This window comes from Parambassis ranga, chromosome 4 (genome assembly GCF_900634625.1).
Source record: "Parambassis ranga chromosome 4, fParRan2.1, whole genome shotgun sequence".
NCBI lineage: Eukaryota > Metazoa > Chordata > Actinopteri > Ambassidae > Parambassis > Parambassis ranga.
The window spans coordinates 16,612,690-16,629,225 of NC_041025.1; positions in this window are offsets into that span (position 1 = coordinate 16,612,690).

Sequence of the window (16,536 nt, forward strand, 5' to 3'; positions counted from 1 at the left end):
TGCACCAGTGCCTCCTTGCAAATGGGGCATGCAGTGAGTTTTGACTGATTTTTGACATAATTTAAACATTGTTGGTGGGTGGGGTAATGAATACTTTAAAGTTGTTGATATTTGGCCTTGGACTAAATAGGGTTTTGTTTTGAATTTGTCATACGAATATAAAAAGTGTAGATTTGATAATGTGAAGTCTAAACAAACTCAGCGAAGCACCCTCTGCTGCCGTCCTCTTTCTGGTCAACACGTGGTAGTTGATACTGGTGAATTGAACATGAGCTGCTCACAATATGATGCTCAGTTAAACCCCATAATACACTTCTTCAAAGTACTGTTCTTGGTTTAGCACATCATGTACATGGAGTCCTATCTCTGTGACATTTTCAGGTATTGATTTTTAAATTGTGTTTTAACTTTTGGTTTTAGATGTGATTTACTTCTACCTGTTTTTGACCACGTCACATCTACCAGGTACAAAACCTTTTAAATACTATAAATACAGTAAATTCTATCTGTTTCTGCAATGTATTGGCACCTCGTTTACCATTCTCTGTATAATTTACTCCAATTAATGATCCCATTTATGTCCTGTGCAAACAAATCACTTGTAGACGTGCAGTCGGCTTGCTTTAAGAACATTTATTGAAAAGAAAGAAATCAAGATAAATTTGAAACACAATCCTCAGGGAGAAAAAAAAAATTAAATAACTTTTTTACTGCTGAACGCCTCCATATGTCAAAACCCTGACTTACTCGTGACGCCTCCTGCTGGTAACAGGAAATGTCTTTTTACTCTCTTTTTACTTTTACCGTCATTTCACAGCCAAATGAGGATCACAGACTTGAAATCCCACAGACACCTGCGTGGTTTCCTGTATCAGGCTGCCCATGGTGGTGGCGACTGTCAAACCTTCGCCATCAGACATTAACTGCTTATAACTTCACTTATAACTTCGCCGTAAATCCGTCCCTGGGCACATCTGCATGCGCAGCATAAAATACAATGCCTATTTATCCAACTGTTGTGGGTTCTCTTCTCAAAATCACAGGCATAGTCAGAAATATGTTTTTCCCTGTTATTTTACCAGTCTCCCAAGTGCAGTATAAAGTGATGAAAAAAACAATAACAAAAAATAAAGAAAAATAACAATAATAGTTAAAGTTGTATTTTGAGTTCTTCCTTAACTCACAAAGTATTCACAAGCTTTTTGACATCCAAGAGCTGTTACCTGCCTTGTAACCATCGTCAGACTCACCTAGAGGAGCCTCAGCACCTAGAGGAGCCACAGCAGCCACAGCGCCCTCTTTTAACCCTTAAGTCACGTGCTTCTAGTCAGCTGACATCCATTTGTTAATGGATGCCCCTCCCACTTATGCCCAGTGGGAGGGGCATCCATTGGAGTGGTGCGAAGGCCCTATTGTATTTGTGTTATTATTATTTGGACACTTAAACAGGAAACCATGATGGGATGGATGACGGTGATCATCTTGGCTGACATCCTGTCCAAACACATACGATTTTTGATCTTATATTACTACAAGACATTTATTTGTTGCTCCATTTAACCAATGGAGGTTAAAACTGTTCCTCCTCCTTGTGAATGCTGCTCTTCAGTTTTTGTTTTTTTATGCACACACACAAACATAGATTTTCGATCTTATATTACTACAAGACATTTATTTGTTGCTCCATTTAACCAATGGAGGTTAAAACTTTTCCTCATCATCCTTGTGAATGCTGCTTTTCAGTTTTTGTTTTTTCATGCACACACACACACCGAGTGGTGCGAAGGCCCTATTGTATTTGTGTTATTATTATTTGGACACTTAAACAGGAAACCCGGAAGTAACTGCTTGACAATTTTTATGTATGAATCAAATGTTTTTGGAGTTTTGATGCACAGACAGGTCTCCACTATTACCATGGTGTCTGGCTGTGCCCAGTGGACACATATTAGGGGTGGAACGGTTTACCAAATCCACGGTTCGGTTTGTATCACAGTTCTAAGGTCAGGGTTTTCGGTTCGGTTTACATTGTTGAGGTTTTTTGTACTTTCAAAAATTCAGATGAGCATAAAATACATAGCGTATTTATCCAACATTCAACATATTTAAGAATCATTTCAGTGTTTCACCTATCATTATAACAGGTGAAGTCAATTTAATTTCTTTTTAATTTCTATATAGCACCAGATCATATTAAATCAGATCAACAGAACAGAACCCATTTAGGATAACCTTTCCTATAGAACAGGTCTACACCTTGTTCATTTATTTAACAACTGCCTAATGTTATTTATCTTATTTGCACGGCAACAATTCACCACTGCTGTCTGCGCACAGAGGCACAATGTGCATACACACACAGACACATGCGCAGACAAACACACACACACACACACGTGTGTGCACATACTCCCACTGTCAGACAGAGACCGTGTGTTGTTTTGGCCACCGTTTTTCATCACATGCTAGTTGGATAGCCTGAACTCTATGACTACGTTAGGCTAAGCTAACGGTACTGATGCATGTGTTTTTATTTTTGCCATTGAAATATGCTATTTGCATCCCGCTCTGTAAGTATTGACGGGACCAGCAGCAGTTTTGTGCACAATTGGATGCAGAGTGGTGTGGGTCTCCTCTCTGCTCTGCCTGCAGCTAAAATTGCTGCGTGAAGCTACAGAGACTGACCGCTTGTAAATGCATTGAGGCGGGGGAGGAGCTCACGGTCGCTGCTTGTCGAGGAGAGTAGCCTGACTGCAGAATGATACGTGCTTTCACGTCAGTCTCCAAAAGTCACCAGAGAGAGTCACTAGTTGCTTTTGATTAAAAACAAAAAAAAAGCAAGTGAGACGCCAAGTTGGCAACACTCGTCTCTATGCTGCAGTAAAAATGCCTCCCTGCATTAGTTGATGCGCATGTCCAGAACCGCACAGAACACTCGTCCGAACCGAAACAAGTGTACCGAACGGTTCGTATTTTTTTCCTGAACCGTCCCACCCCTAACACATATAGTACTACAGCTGGTATAACTCCACCACGGATGCTCAAGAATCAAGAATCAATCAAGAATTGATCAAGATTCAAGAATCTTTATTGTCATTATGCAAAGCACAATACAATTTTGTCAGCTCTTGGCTTAAGGCACACATGGAATGAAAAAGGAAAGGAAGGGCCAAGTCCTTTGCAAACTGTTGATAAGAAGTTCTTCATAGCACTGACTTCTAGCTCCTGGTAGCATGTTCCAGGAAACTACTGATTATCTGTTTGTCCATCATCGGTAGCCCAATAGACATGTGACGGGCCAGATTGGATGGATATTTCCACTCTTTGATCAGGCTCTTATAAACCAGGTTGCTAAGACCTGTGAAATTTCCTGGAGGAACGGTAATACTTTCCTTTACCAACAAATCCCAAATTTGGTCATAAAGCCGGGCATGGATCTCTTGACACTGCTTTAAGGTCAATGCTGTCTCTAACTTTCTATTCACTTGAATAATTAGACCAAAAAGAAACCTGCCCAAGTCATTTTTTTCCATGTTAGCCACTATGTCCTCCACAAAGTGAATCACAGGTGTGAAGGAGTCATCCTTCTCTGACCCCGAAGACTCCACAGAGATGACCTCAGCTGTCTGCTGCAGAGGCACAATGATGACACTTTCATCACTTTCAGTACTGGATGGCAAGAACCAGTTGTTCTTCAACTGCCTACACGTTCTAGGAGGCTTGGATGGTGTAGTCTTTCCTAAAGCCTTTCTCTCTGTAGACTTTGTCAGAGAATCCTCCACAGGGATGACTCCAGGTAACACCATCTGTGGCACAAAATTGTCCACATTGCAGACTCCGGGTAACACCATCTGTGGCATATATACCACTGGAGTCACCTCATGTGACTGGTGCAGAGGCTTCATCGCCTTAGGTGTTACTCCTGTTGACTTGGGTGAAGAAGCTTTTCTCTTCTGAAGTCTCTCCTCAGATTTTGTGGAGTCCTCCTCTGCAACCTGCTCTGGCAGGAAAACCTCCACTGGAGTGACCTCCTTGGGTGTTACTCCTGTTGACTTGGGTGAAGGAGCTTTTCTCTTCTCTGCCGCAAAAATGTCCACTGGACAGCTTACTACCTTAGGTGACTCCTGTGTGGGCATAGAGGGAGAGATCCTGCGTGACACACCAAAAAACTCCCTCAATCCCTGAAGTATCCCCTTTTTGGCTGGTTTAGGAGTAAAAACTTGTGAACTCTTTCCTGAACCTTCTTCGACAAGTTTTGAGCCAGCTACTGGAGTAGACTTTGGCACATATACCACTGGAGTCACCCCATGTGACTGGTGCAGAGGCTTCATCATCTTAGGTGTTACTTCTGCTGACTTGGGTGAAGAAGCTTTTCTCTTCTGAAGTCTCTCAGACTTCGTGGGGTCCTTCTCTGCATCCCGCTCTGGCAGGAAAACCTCCACTGGAGTGACCTCCTTGGGTGTTACTCCTGTTGACTTGGACGAAGAAGCTTTTCTCCTCTCTAAAGCAAAAATGTCCACTGGACAGGGCACTACCTTAGATGACTCCTGCGTGGGCATAGAGTGAGAGATCCTGCGTGACACACCAAAAATCTCCCTCAATCCCTGAAGTATCCCCTTTTTGGCTGGCTTAGGAGTAAAAACTTCTGAACTCTTTCCTGAACCGTCTTCGACAAGTTTTGAGCCAGCTACTGGAGTAGACTGCATCTCTACTTCATCACTATTGCCAGGCAGCATACTGTTGACAAGATCTGGCTTCTGTGCCAGAGTTTTAGGCTTCACATCGAATTGCTTCATCATATTTCCCATGTAGTAGATCAACGCACTTAAGTGGTCAAGTGTGGCAGGCACATACCTTTTAATATCAGGCTCCTTATAATCCCTGCTAGAAAAGACGATAGAATTAACCACCTTTGTCACCTCACTGGTAAGATATGATGAAAACATGTCTGAGGCGGGACTGCAGACTTTTTCAGAAATGTCCAGAGCGTTGGCAAACGTCTGTGGAAGCGTTTTTGCCACTGTGGGAAACAATTCCTGTTGACAAACTGTTTGCCTTTTAGGCAGTGACACCAGAACACATTGAGTGATCTTAATTATGACCTCCTTAAACAGCTCTGCAAGCCTCTTCTCCATTTCAGTGTCAGGCTTTCCTGAAATCAATCCGTCCCACTGTTCTTGACTTGTTCCATTATAAAATGCACTTATAACGGGAAGAACTTCCTCCATGGCAACTCCAGTGAGTATATCAGCAAACAAATATATATTCATTGTGTCCTGTGTCCTGTCCGTTGTGTCTTTAGAGTTTTCTCTGGCTGTCATTTCCAGTTGCATTTTCTAAGTGACATCATAACATCATTTATGACATCATAACTGTCATATGACATGACATGAGTCATGTTGCTGCGCACACACCACAACACAGACCACACCCACGTGGTTCTACCGTTTCCACAGCAATGGGGCAACATGGAATGGTGAAGAGTGGGGCAGGCACAGTCCTGGCATTTGGTGCAGACATACAAATACAAATATATAATATAATATAATATATATATAATATGTACAAAAATCTATGAAACTGTAAGAATATTAGGAATATATCAAGTGTGTGGATCTATGGAGCAGCTATACACTGAAATAAATTTGGAGTGACATTTACTTAGAAAAAGTGTGGTTACACACACTTCTGTGTTGTTGTACTAACCTTCTCTTTATTATATTCTATGTAATTATTAAGTAATATTTATTATGAATGCGTTTCTTAATTTAATGTAATTTAATAATTAACATTTACAAAAAACATAAACATTTGATGCTGGGTATGTTTGAGAGACACTTGAAATGGCGTATATATATGTATATATGTATATATATATGTATATATATATATATATATATATATATATATATATATATATATATATATATATATATATATATGTATATATATATGTGTGTATATATATATATATATATATAATAAAAATATTTGCATATTATGACCACAAACATAATGTGTTCATTTGGCTTCTTGCTTTCTTCTTAATTCTAAATTTCTGAACAGTAAAAACATCAAATTAACTGTCCAATAACACATGTAATATCTACAATCTGACAAAATGCCAACAAAAATTGTTGGTTGGTTTTCCTGTTCCATGATGGGATGGATGACGGTGATCATCTTGGCTGACATCCTGTCCAAACACATACAATTTTTGATCTTATATTACTACAAGACATTTATTTGTTGCTCCATTTAACCAATGGAGGTTAAAACTGTTCCTCCTCCTTGTGAATGCTGCTCTTCAGTTTTTGTTTTTTTATGCACACACACAAACATAGATTTTCGATCTTATATTACTACAAGACATTTATTTGTTGCTCCATTTAACCAATGGAGGTTAAAACTGTTCCTCCTCCTTGTGAATGCTGCTCTTCAGTTTTTGTTTTTTTATGCACACACACAAACATAGATTTTCGATCTTATATTACTACAAGACATTTATTTGTTGCTCCATTTAACCAATGGAGGTTAAAACTTTTCCTCATCATCCTTGTGAATGCTGCTTTTCAGTTTTGTTTTTTCATGCACACACACACACCGAGTGGTGCGAAGGCCCTATTGTATTTGTGTTATTATTATTTGGACACTTAAACAGGAAACCCGGAAGTAACTGCTTCTTGATAATTTTTATGTATGAATCAAATGTTTTTGGAGTTTTGATGCACAGACAGGTCTCCACTATTACCATGGTGTCTGGCTGTGCCCAGTGGACACATATTAGGGGTGGAACGGTTTACCAAATCCACGGTTCGGTTTGTATCACAGTTCTAAGGTCAGGGTTTTCGGTTCGGTTTACATTGTTGAGGTTTTTGTACTTTCAAAAATTCAGATGAGCATAAAATACATAGCGTATTTATCCAACATTCAACATATTTAAGAATCATTTCAGTGTTTCACCTATCATTATAACAGGTGAAGTCAATTTAATTTCTTTTTAATTTCTATATAGCACCAGATCATATTAAATCAGATCAACAGAACAGAACCCATTTAGGATAACCTTTCCTATAGAACAGGTCTACACCTTGTTCATTTATTTAACAACTGCCTAATGTTATTTATCTTATTTGCACGGCAACAATTCACCACTGCTGTCTGCGCACAGAGGCACAATGTGCATACACACACAGACACATGCGCAGACAAACACACACACAGACACGTGTGTGCACATACTCCCACTGTCAGACAGAGACCGTGTGTTGTTTTGGCCACCGTTTTTCATCACATGCTAGTTGGATAGCCTGAACTCTATGACTACGTTAGGCTAAGCTAACGGTACTGATGCATGTGTTTTTATTTTTGCCATTGAAATATGCTATTTGCATCCCGCTCTGTAAGTATTGACGGGACCAGCAGCAGTTTTGTGCACAATTGGATGCAGAGTGGTGTGGGTCTCCTCTCTGCTCTGCCTGCAGCTAAAATTGCTGCGTGAAGCTACAGAGACTGACCGCTTGTAAATGCATTGAGGCGGGGGAGGAGCTCACGGTCGCTGCTTGTCGAGGAGAGTAGCCTGACTGCAGAATGATACGTGCTTTCACGTCAGTCTCCAAAAGTCACCAGAGAGAGTCACTAGTTGCTTTTGATTAAAAACAAAAAAAAAGCAAGTGAGACGCCAAGTTGGCAACACTCGTCTCTATGCTGCAGTAAAAATGCCTCCCTGCATTAGTTGATGCGCATGTCCAGAGCCGAACAGAACACTCGTCCGAACCGAAACAAGTGTACCGAACGGTTCGTATTTTTTTCCTGAACCGTCCCACCCCTAACACATATAGTACTACAGCTGGTATAACTCCACCACGGATGCTCAAGAATCAAGAATCAATCAAGAATTGATCAAGATTCAAGAATCTTTATTGTCATTATGCAAAGCACAATACAATTTTGTCAGCTCTTGGCTTAAGGCACACATGGAATGAAAAAGGAAAGGAAGGGCCAAGTCCTTTGCAAACTGTTGATAAGAAGTTCTTCATAGCACTGACTTCTAGCTCCTGGTAGCATGTTCCAGGAAACTACTGATTATCTGTTTGTCCATCATCGGTAGCCCAATAGACATGTGACGGGCCAGATTGGATGGATATTTCCACTCTTTGATCAGGCTCTTATAAACCAGGTTGCTAAGACCTGTGAAATGTCCTGGAGGAACGGTAATACTTTCCTTTACCAACAAATCCCAAATTTGGTCATAAAGCCGGGCATGGATCTCTTGACACTGCTTTAAGGTCAATGCTGTCTCTAACTTTCTATTCACTTGAATAATTAGACCAAAAAGAAACCTGCCCAAGTCATTTTTTTCCATGTTAGCCACTATGTCCTCCACAAAGTGAATCACAGGTGTGAAGGAGTCATCCTTCTCTGACCCCGAAGACTCCACAGAGATGACCTCAGCTGTCTGCTGCAGAGGCACAATGATGACACTTTCATCACTTTCAGTACTGGATGGCAAGAACCAGTTGTTCTTCAACTGCCTACACGTTCTAGGAGGCTTGGATGGTGTAGTCTTTCCTAAAGCCTTTCTCTCTGTAGACTTTGTCAGAGAATCCTCCACAGGGATGACTCCAGGTAACACCATCTGTGGCACAAAATTGTCCACATTGCAGACTCCGGGTAACACCATCTGTGGCATATATACCACTGGAGTCACCTCATGTGACTGGTGCAGAGGCTTCATCGCCTTAGGTGTTACTCCTGTTGACTTGGGTGAAGAAGCTTTTCTCTTCTGAAGTCTCTCCTCAGATTTTGTGGAGTCCTCCTCTGCAACCTGCTCTGGCAGGAAAACCTCCACTGGAGTGACCTCCTTGGGTGTTACTCCTGTTGACTTGGGTGAAGGAGCTTTTCTCTTCTCTGCCGCAAAAATGTCCACTGGACAGCTTACTACCTTAGGTGACTCCTGTGTGGGCATAGAGGGAGAGATCCTGCGTGACACACCAAAAAACTCCCTCAATCTCTGAAGTATCCCCTTTTTGGCTGGTTTAGGAGTAAAAACTTGTGAACTCTTTCCTGAACCTTCTTCGACAAGTTTTGAGCCAGCTACTGGAGTAGACTTTGGCACATATACCACTGGAGTCACCCCATGTGACTGGTGCAGAGGCTTCATCATCTTAGGTGTTACTTCTGCTGACTTGGGTGAAGAAGCTTTTCTCTTCTGAAGTCTCTCAGACTTCGTGGGGTCCTTCTCTGCATCCCGCTCTGGCAGGAAAACCTCCACTGGAGTGACCTCCTTGGGTGTTACTCCTGTTGACTTGGACGAAGAAGCTTTTCTCCTCTCTAAAGCAAAAATGTCCACTGGACAGGGCACTACCTTAGATGACTCCTGCGTGGGCATAGAGTGAGAGATCCTGCGTGACACACCAAATATCTCCCTCAATCCCTGAAGTATCCCCTTTTTGGCTGGCTTAGGAGTAAAAACTTCTGAACTCTTTCCTGAACCGTCTTCGACAAGTTTTGAGCCAGCTACTGGAGTAGACTGCATCTCTACTTCATCACTATTGCCAGGCAGCATACTGTTGACAAGATCTGGCTTCTGTGCCAGAGTTTTAGGCTTCACATCGAATTGCTTCATCATATTTCCCATGTAGTAGATCAATGCACTTAAGTGGTCAAGTGTGGCAGGCACATACCTTTTAATATCAGGCTCCTTATAATCCCTGCTAGAAAAGACGATAGAATTAACCACCTTTGTCACCTCACTGGTAAGATATGATGAAAACATGTCTGAGGCGGGACTGCAGACTTTTTCAGAAATGTCCAGAGCGTTGGCAAACGTCTGTGGAAGCGTTTTTGCCACTGTGGGAAACAATTCCTGTTGACAAACTGTTTGCCTTTTAGGCAGTGACACCAGAACACATTGAGTGATCTTAATTATGACCTCCTTAAACAGCTCTGCAAGCCTCTTCTCCATTTCAGTGTCAGGCTTTCCTGAAATCAATCCGTCCCACTGTTCTTGACTTGTTCCATTATAAAATGCACTTATAACGGGAAGAACTTCCTCCATGGCAACTCCAGTGAGTATATCAGCAAACAAATATATATTCATTGTGTCCTGTGTCCTGTCCGTTGTGTCTTTAGAGTTTTCTCTGGCTGTCATTTCCAGTTGCATTTTCTAAGTGACATCATAACATCATTTATGACATCATAACTGTCATATGACATGACATGAGTCATGTTGCTGCGCACACACCACAACACAGACCACACCCACGTGGTTCTACCGTTTCCACAGCAATGGGGCAACATGGAATGGTGAAGAGTGGGGCAGGCACAGTCCTGGCATTTGGTGCAGACATACAAATACAAATATATAATATAATATAATATATATATAATATGTACAAAAATCTATGAAACTGTAAGAATATTAGGAATATATCAAGTGTGTGGATCTATGGAGCAGCTATACACTGAAATAATTTGGAGTGACATTTACTTAGAAAAAGTGTGGTTACACACACTTCTGTGTTGTTGTACTAACCTTCTCTTTATTATATTCTATGTAATTATTAAGTAATATTTATTATGAATGCGTTTCTTAATTTAATGTAATTTAATAATTAACATTTACAAAAAACATAAACATTTGATGCTGGGTATGTTTGAGAGACACTTGAAATGGCGTATATATATGTATATATGTATATATATATATATGTATATATATATGTATATATGTATATATATATATATATATATGTATATATATATATATATATATATATATATATATATATATATATATATATATATATATATATGTATATATATATATGTATATATATATGTGTGTGTATATATATATATATATATATATAATAAAAATATTTGCATATTATGACCACAAACATAATGTGTTCATTTGGCTTCTTGCTTTCTTCTTAATTCTAAATTTCTGAACAGTAAAAACATCAAATTAACTGTCCAATAACACATGTAATATCTACAATCTGACAAAATGCCAACAAAAATTGTTGGTTGGTTTTCCTGTTCCATGATGGGATGGATGACGGTGATCATCTTGGCTGACATCCTGTCCAAACACATACAATTTTTGATCTTATATTACTACAAGACATTTATTTGTTGCTCCATTTAACCAATGGAGGTTAAAACTGTTCCTCCTCCTTGTGAATGCTGCTCTTCAGTTTTTGTTTTTTTATGCACACACACAAACATAGATTTTCAATCTTATATTACTACAAGACATTTATTTGTTGCTCCATTTAACCAATGGAGGTTTAAAACTGTTCCTCCTCCTTGTGAATGCTGCTCTTCAGTTTTTGTTTTTTTATGCACACACACAAACATAGATTTTCGATCTTATATTACTACAAGACATTTATTTGTTGCTCCATTTAACCAATGGAGGTTAAAACTTTTCCTCATCATCCTTGTGAATGCTGCTTTTCAGTTTTTGTTTTTTCATGCACACACACACACCGAGTGGTGCGAAGGCCCTATTGTATTTGTGTTATTATTATTTGGACACTTAAACAGGAAACCCGGAAGTAACTGCTTGACAATGTTTATGTATGAATCAAATGTTTTTGGAGTTTTGATGCACAGACAGGTCTCCACTATTACCATGGTGTCTGGCTGTGCCCAGTGGACACATATTAGGGGTGGAACGGTTTACCAAATCCACGGTTCGGTTTGTATCACAGTTCTAAGGTCAGGGTTTTCGGTTCGGTTTACATTGTTGAGGTTTTTTGTACTTTCAAAAATTCAGATGAGCATAAAATACATAGCGTATTTATCCAACATTCAACATATTTAAGAATCATTTCAGTGTTTCACCTATCATTATAACAGGTGAAGTCAATTTAATTTCTTTTTAATTTCTATATAGCACCAGATCATATTAAATCAGATCAACAGAACAGAACCCATTTAGGATAACCTTTCCTATAGAACAGGTCTACACCTTGTTCATTTATTTAACAACTGCCTAATGTTATTTATCTTATTTGCACGGCAACAATTCACCACTGCTGTCTGCGCACAGAGGCACAATGTGCATACACACACAGACACATGCGCAGACAAACACACACACAGACACGTGTGTGCACATACTCCCACTGTCAGACAGAGACCGTGTGTTGTTTTGGCCACCGTTTTTCATCACATGCTAGTTGGATAGCCTGAACTCTATGACTACGTTAGGCTAAGCTAACGGTACTGATGCATGTGTTTTTATTTTTGCCATTGAAATATGCTATTTGCATCCCGCTCTGTAAGTATTGACGGGACCAGCAGCAGTTTTGTGCACAATTGGATGCAGAGTGGTGTGGGTCTCCTCTCTGCTCTGCCTGCAGCTAAAATTGCTGCGTGAAGCTACAGAGACTGACCGCTTGTAAATGCATTGAGGCGGGGGAGGAGCTCACGGTCGCTGCTTGTCGAGGAGAGTAGCCTGACTGCAGAATGATACGTGCTTTCACGTCAGTCTCCAAAAGTCACCAGAGAGAGTCACTAGTTGCTTTTGATTAAAAACAAAAAAAAAGCAAGTGAGACGCCAAGTTGGCAACACTCGTCTCTATGCTGCAGTAAAAATGCCTCCCTGCATTAGTTGATGCGCATGTCCAGAGCCGAACAGAACACTCGTCCGAACCGAAACAAGTGTACCGAACGGTTCGTATTTTTTTCCTGAACCGTCCCACCCCTAACACATATAGTACTACAGCTGGTATAACTCCACCACGGATGCTCAAGAATCAAGAATCAATCAAGAATTGATCAAGATTCAAGAATCTTTATTGTCATTATGCAAAGCACAATACAATTTTGTCAGCTCTTGGCTTAAGGCACACATGGAATGAAAAAGGAAAGGAAGGGCCAAGTCCTTTGCAAACTGTTGATAAGAAGTTCTTCATAGCACTGACTTCTAGCTCCTGGTAGCATGTTCCAGGAAACTACTGATTATCTGTTTGTCCATCATCGGTAGCCCAATAGACATGTGACGGGCCAGATTGGATGGATATTTCCACTCTTTGATCAGGCTCTTATAAACCAGGTTGCTAAGACCTGTGAAATTTCCTGGAGGAACGGTAATACTTTCCTTTACCAACAAATCCCAAATTTGGTCATAAAGCCGGGCATGGATCTCTTGACACTGCTTTAAGGTCAATGCTGTCTCTAACTTTCTATTCACTTGAATAATTAGACCAAAAAGAAACCTGCCCAAGTCATTTTTTTCCATGTTAGCCACTATGTCCTCCACAAAGTGAATCACAGGTGTGAAGGAGTCATCCTTCTCTGACCCCGAAGACTCCACAGAGATGACCTCAGCTGTCTGCTGCAGAGGCACAATGATGACACTTTCATCACTTTCAGTACTGGATGGCAAGAACCAGTTGTTCTTCAACTGCCTACACGTTCTAGGAGGCTTGGATGGTGTAGTCTTTCCTAAAGCCTTTCTCTCTGTAGACTTTGTCAGAGAATCCTCCACAGGGATGACTCCAGGTAACACCATCTGTGGCACAAAATTGTCCACATTGCAGACTCCGGGTAACACCATCTGTGGCATATATACCACTGGAGTCACCTCATGTGACTGGTGCAGAGGCTTCATCGCCTTAGGTGTTACTCCTGTTGACTTGGGTGAAGAAGCTTTTCTCTTCTGAAGTCTCTCCTCAGATTTTGTGGAGTCCTCCTCTGCAACCTGCTCTGGCAGGAAAACCTCCACTGGAGTGACCTCCTTGGGTGTTACTCCTGTTGACTTGGGTGAAGGAGCTTTTCTCTTCTCTGCCGCAAAAATGTCCACTGGACAGCTTACTACCTTAGGTGACTCCTGTGTGGGCATAGAGGGAGAGATCCTGCGTGACACACCAAAAAACTCCCTCAATCTCTGAAGTATCCCCTTTTTGGCTGGTTTAGGAGTAAAAACTTGTGAACTCTTTCCTGAACCTTCTTCGACAAGTTTTGAGCCAGCTACTGGAGTAGACTTTGGCACATATACCACTGGAGTCACCCCATGTGACTGGTGCAGAGGCTTCATCATCTTAGGTGTTACTTCTGCTGACTTGGGTGAAGAAGCTTTTCTCTTCTGAAGTCTCTCAGACTTCGTGGGGTCCTTCTCTGCATCCCGCTCTGGCAGGAAAACCTCCACTGGAGTGACCTCCTTGGGTGTTACTCCTGTTGACTTGGACGAAGAAGCTTTTCTCCTCTCTAAAGCAAAAATGTCCACTGGACAGGGCACTACCTTAGATGACTCCTGCGTGGGCATAGAGTGAGAGATCCTGCGTGACACACCAAAAATCTCCCTCAATCCCTGAAGTATCCCCTTTTTGGCTGGCTTAGGAGTAAAAACTTCTGAACTCTTTCCTGAACCGTCTTCGACAAGTTTTGAGCCAGCTACTGGAGTAGACTGCATCTCTACTTCATCACTATTGCCAGGCAGCATACTGTTGACAAGATCTGGCTTCTGTGCCAGAGTTTTAGGCTTCACATCGAATTGCTTCATCATATTTCCCATGTAGTAGATCAATGCACTTAAGTGGTCAAGTGTGGCAGGCACATACCTTTTAATATCAGGCTCCTTATAATCCCTGCTAGAAAAGACGATAGAATTAACCACCTTTGTCACCTCACTGGTAAGATATGATGAAAACATGTCTGAGGCGGGACTGCAGACTTTTTCAGAAATGTCCAGAGCGTTGGCAAACGTCTGTGGAAGCGTTTTTGCCACTGTGGGAAACAATTCCTGTTGACAAACTGTTTGCCTTTTAGGCAGTGACACCAGAACACATTGAGTGATCTTAATTATGACCTCCTTAAACAGCTCTGCAAGCCTCTTCTCCATTTCAGTGTCAGGCTTTCCTGAAATCAATCCGTCCCACTGTTCTTGACTTGTTCCATTATAAAATGCACTTATAACGGGAAGAACTTCCTCCATGGCAACTCCAGTGAGTATATCAGCAAACAAATATATATTCATTGTGTCCTGTGTCCTGTCCGTTGTGTCTTTAGAGTTTTCTCTGGCTGTCATTTCCAGTTGCATTTTCTAAGTGACATCATAACATCATTTATGACATCATAACTGTCATATGACATGACATGAGTCATGTTGCTGCGCACACACCACAACACAGACCATACCCACGTGGTTCTACCGTTTCCACAGCAATGGGGCAACATGGAATGGTGAAGAGTGGGGCAGGCACAGTCCTGGCATTTGGTGCAGACATACAAATACAAATATATAATATAATATAATATATATATAATATGTACAAAAATCTATGAAACTGTAAGAATATTAGGAATATATCAAGTGTGTGGATCTATGGAGCAGCTATACACTGAAATAAATTTGGAGTGACATTTACTTAGAAAAAGTGTGGTTACACACACTTCTGTGTTGTTGTACTAACCTTCTCTTTATTATATTCTATGTAATTATTAAGTAATATTTATTATGAATGCGTTTCTTAATTTAATGTAATTTAATAATTAACATTTACAAAAAACATAAACATTTGATGCTGGGTATGTTTGAGAGACACTTGAACTGGCGTATATATATGTATATATGTATATATATATGTATATATATATATATATATATATATATATATATATATATATATATATATATATATATGTATATATATATATATGTGTGTGTATATATATATATATATATATATATAATAAAAATATTTGCATATTATGACCACAAACATAATGTGTTCATTTGGCTTCTTGCTTTCTTCTTAATTCTAAATTTCTGAACAGTAAAAACATCAAATTAACTGTCCAATAACACATGTAATATCTACAATCTGACAAAATGCCAACAAAAATTGTTGGTTGGTTTTCCTGTTCCATGATGGGATGGATGACGGTGATCATCTTGGCTGACATCCTGTCCAAACACATACAATTTTTGATCTTATATTACTACAAGACATTTATTTCTTGCTCCATTTAACCAATGGAGGTTAAAACTGTTCCTCCTCCTTGTGAATGCTGCTCTTCAGTTTTTGTTTTTTTATGCACACACACAAACATAGATTTTCGATCTTATATTACTACAAGACATTTATTTGTTGCTCCATTTAACCAATGGAGGTTAAAACTGTTCCTCCTCCTTGTGAATGCTGCTCTTCAGTTTTTGTTTTTTTATGCACACACACAAACATAGATTTTCGATCTTATATTACTACAAGACATTTATTTGTTGCTCCATTTAACCAATGGAGGTTAAAACTTTTCCTCATCATCCTTGTGAATGCTGCTTTTCAGTTTTTGTTTTTTCATGCACACACACACACCGAGTGGTGCGAAGGCCCTATTGTATTTGTGTATTATTATTTGGACACTTAAACAGGAAACCCGGAAGTAACTGCTTCTTGACAATTTTTATGTATGAATCAAATGTTTTTGGAGTTTTGATGCACAGACAGGTCTCCACTATTACCATGGTGTCTGGCTGTGCCCAGTGGACACATATTAGGGGTGGAACGGTTTACCAAA